Below are 4614 nucleotides of genomic sequence, written 5' to 3'. Positions count from 1 at the left end.
GTATATTGAAATAAATTTCCTCATGTACCTTCAGCCAAGTTTAGACGTCCAATCCAATCCTTTTGTTTAATTAGTTGAACATAATAAAGGCAGTGCATGATACAGGTTAATATTGCCACTCTTATAACAATTGATAAATGTAGATTGATATATGTAAACTTAAATTTATCCAACTGTAGACAAAGTTGAGTGTCTTCAAAGCCATATGCAGGGTTAGAACTCAGGTACAGGAAAAAAAATGGGCATGAAAGAGATTTGAATTTCTTCTCATGTTTTCATCTGTGTTCATCTAATTTATAGCAGAAGCCATATTTTACTAAAGTAAGGTTACAACTGTAAATATAATACATTTTTGTTTTACATTACATTAATTTAGATTATCTCTGTTAGTCTAGATATGATTTTATGTGTTTTTTCCTAAGTATTTTCTGGGCTCAGACCTTTAGTTCACCATTTGTTAAGGAATACCTGACTAATCAACATCCATGTTTTCATTTATTCCACATTGTGAGGTATTAGGTGGTGGGCATTTAAGAGGTGACTAGTGAATGGGTTAATGAATTCACGAATTTGTGGTTTAATGATCATCTTTACCATGGGTCTGTTACAAAGATCTCAACTGGAGCTGTTTTTACTGTGGGGTGTGTGTGTGTTTCCTCTGCTTAGAGTTCTTACCCACTGGCAAAACATGAACCAATAAACAAATAAAATAAAATAAAAACATCTGGCCTATGAACTCCTTGCCTATAAATCACGAAAGGATAAAACTTCTTGCTTTATAAGTGACTCTGTCTGTGGGATCCAATTAATGAAAAACAGACTTACATAAAACTTTACTCTGAGATACATAATTCCATTTTCTCCTCTATCTCCCTTCCTTGTCCCATTACATCTTTTACTGTCCTTCTTCAACTGTTTCGCAGTCATTTCTACATAAGTAAATACAGTGGTTCGGGGCTTTGATAAATTCATCTCAGGAGAAAAGTGCCCTTTCCAAATATGATTCTTCTCAATGCAAGACAATGATTAGGGTGATTAGACAATGTTATTTTCTCTACTACCCACCAGCAATCTAAATAAATAACTATTCTGTTTTTTGTAGAGAGAATATTGATTTTTTATTTAAATTATAAACAAGCTTGCTTCACATGTCAATCCCAGCTCCCTCTCCTCCCCTGCCCTCCACCAGTCCCTTCAGCCCCCCCACCCAATTCCCACTCTGTTCCCCAGGGAGGGTGAGGCCCTCCATGGAGAATCTCCAAAGTCTGTCATTTCGTTCAGAGCAGGACCTAGGCCCTCCCCAAGAGTCTAGTCAGAGAGCATCCCTCATTGTGGGATGGGCACCCAAAGTCCATTTTTATGCCAGGGATTTTATTTAACTTAAAGCACATCTCGAGTTGAACCTTTCACATTTTAATGACTCAGTAGCGAACTAAGGTTAGTTCTACCAAAGAGAACAAATTTCAAAAATGAGGAGAGGGAGTAATAATTGAGATTCTACTTTGATTTCCTGAGAGTTTTACCAGCTGTGAAGAAGAGGGAATATAGTGAGACACGTATAGTTTAGGACATGTGTGTGCTTGAATGAAACATTATGCAGTTACGTAACCATGGCATACTTCCAAATGCTAGAGTAAATATTGATTGTTGGGTGGCATTACTGTCTTAAATAACTTTGCATTTGGTGTCAATGGTGTTCTTGAATTGTCAGTTGTTAGTTTTCCAGTGGCCTAGAGTTTCAGTCTTACATTTCTCTATTTACTCATTTCACACTGCCTATGCCAATCTGAAAGAGACAAATATCCATAACTTTCTCAAATATGCATCTACAAATCTCAAATTTATATATCAAAATAAAAATGTAGTGTTATCAAAATTGCAAAATAATGCAAAACATGCTTGTTCATTCCTCAGAAAAATTGCCTGGTGTAAGTCATCACTGAGTACTTACACTTGCTCTATTCAATTTTCAGCTAAGCAACATAAGCAAATAGAATGTTCCTAGGTGTAAGTTCATGGAAATTATGAAAACAATCTTCAATCAGCAAAATAGTTGCCAACAGCACTGGTTTTTTTTTTTGTTTGTTTTTACGAGACAGGGTTTATCTGTATTGTTTTGGAGGCTAACACCACTGTTAACATGCAATGGAAATTATTCAGGATATTAAAGAAATAAAACTTTTCTTTTGCTTGTTGAAATCGGTAAGTTTATTTGTACACCAAATAGGATGCAAGCGCAATCATTACAAATATACAGAAATAATGCAGACCAACATCAAATAGTGATTTCGTTTCAATAAATGAAAATCTCTTTAATGTTATGACAACATGCTTCCAAGGATCTCTTCTTCAGTTAGTTATACATTACAGTGAAATAAATGGTGATGAATTAAGTGGAAGTCAGCTTGTGAATTCTTAAAAATTGTACTCCAACTCTACTAATCCATGCCAGGTAAACATTGTAACTAAATTCCCAAGTAAGACAAAGGAGATGAAGCAGTCAGTGACATTTGTTTTCTTAACCATTCAAGAAAAAATGGTTTCTGCAACACAGCAGGCACACCATTAGGCTGCCTGTTCTAGGACATCTACTGAAGCTCAGTATCAAAGTGTGCTAAAAGCTCAACACCAGTATGACCAGTTTAATCCATGATGTAGTTTAATTTGACATGAAAAGTTTTTACAAAACCTCATAGACAACTGATACACACACATACACACACACACACACACACACACACAAAGTCAGGTGTACTTCCACATACAATGAGTGTCCTGGGGAGGAATTTATAGGAAGTAGTATAGAGGTCATCTGGTCATATGAGGCTCTGTGCATGAGTGGCTAGGTCAAGCTGAAGAAAAGAATATTTTGAAGTGTCATTTAATTCTGTGATAACAGCCTGGTTCCCACAATGTTAGCAGTAATTGGGTGCAATAAAACTAGTAACCACATACATATCAGGGTGCCAGTTTTATCCTTCTGCTACAAACTGGTGAGCAAGAAGCAACAGTGTGAGACCACTGGCATTGACCTGGTAAAATGTTTCAGAAATATCTTGTCCAAATGGGTATTCAGTACCATGTGATGAAATGCTCCATATGTCATATTCATTGGGATCTGAACACAACAGATCACAGACTGGGTCCTCATGTGGAAATTCTTATCAATGATTCTGGGATCTTATAAGATCGAGAGTATCTGTGGGTGGGGAGAGGTTGCCATGGACACAGACTATCCTTCCATCTACTAGAACTGTAAGTGGAAGATAATCAAAGAGGTCTGTAAAGTATTTCCATGGGTTGGCATTTCCATGCTTTCAGATATATTTACCATTAAAGCCATATACTTGGGTGATCTGTCAGTTTTCATTATTTCCTTGCAATATTGTAATGCACTCTGTATACCGTACCTTTAGTGCTACAAGAGTCATATTATTCAGAGAATAATAACCATTGTCTACGTAGTCACACATGGATAGATATAGATAGTTTATCTTGTGATTTGTCACCAATTTGGAAGAATTCCATGAAGTCATGGGATTGGCCATGCACATCTCCGTAGACAGTAACAGGACAGTCAACCTCTTGTACATTTGATTCTTTTGTTAAAATTTCCTTAGTCTTCTACACAGCATCCACACTTGTTTCTTTTCAACTGCTTACATTCCTTCAGGTGCTCCACCCACTCCAGCTGCTTAGTGAATGGCTTGTTGTTCATGTTTCCTATGCCGCTGTCCCCCAGAGGGATCACTGACTCATGGTGAAAGAAAACATTAAAAAAATTAGTCTCTATTTCGCTCTATCCACTGGCTTGATATGTATAATACTGAATTGTTACATGTACATGTTCATATACTTATTTACATTGTAAATGCTATTCATACTTTGAAATGGGTTAAGTATTTAGTGTTTTCTACACAAAGAAATTATTTTCTTCATTACTACTCAAGGCTTCACTTTAAAATTTGTAAGGTTGGTTCTATCATCTACCATATGAATTTCATTTGCGATCATTCCTATGTATTAAATACACACAGTTTAACAATATAACTACAAGATATTATTTCAGTAAAATAAACAAATTATATTGCCTAAAATTATATACATAAAGGAATAAGCTACAGGAAGAATCTACAGCAAGAAACACCTAATGCATTCACAAAATTATAATGCCAAGAACAGCTTTTGTATTGCTTTATCCATCAGAAGAATCCTTAATTGATCTAAGTTATCTCATGATATGATAGCTGTATAATTACAGTGTGATATTTTTCATATTTTTTATTCAACATGTCACTCTCAATTCCCTCTCCCTCCCCTCCACCCCCAGTCCCCAATCCTTCCAACCCCTTACCCCCACTCCATCCCCCCTCTGCTCCCCAGGGTGGTCAAGGGCTTCCATGAGGGATTTTCAGAGTCTGTCACATCATCCTGGGAAGGGCCTAGGTTCTTTCCCATGTGTCCAGGCTGAGAGAGCACCACTCCGCATGGTAAGGGTTCCAAGAGTCCCTCTGTATGCCAAGAATAAATACTGCTGTACTCTCCAAGGTCCCACAGATTGCCAAGGCCTCCTCTCTGTCACCCAGTTTCGGTAGGAGAGATGTCTGAATCAAT

General features: G+C 36.9%; 1 pseudogene; it reads right to left on the bottom strand.

The window, feature by feature from the left end:
• Positions 1–2337: 2337 nt before the first annotated feature.
• Positions 2338–3718, bottom strand: LOC101824216 (annotated as a pseudogene).
• Between the last annotated feature and the right edge of the window lie 896 nt (positions 3719–4614).

Source organism: Mesocricetus auratus, unplaced genomic scaffold (genome assembly GCF_017639785.1).
Source record: "Mesocricetus auratus isolate SY011 unplaced genomic scaffold, BCM_Maur_2.0 Super-Scaffold_4256, whole genome shotgun sequence".
Taxonomy (NCBI): domain Eukaryota; kingdom Metazoa; phylum Chordata; class Mammalia; order Rodentia; family Cricetidae; genus Mesocricetus; species Mesocricetus auratus.
Note: the sequence above shows the minus strand (reverse complement) of the source record. Positions and strands in the feature narration are given on the sequence as shown.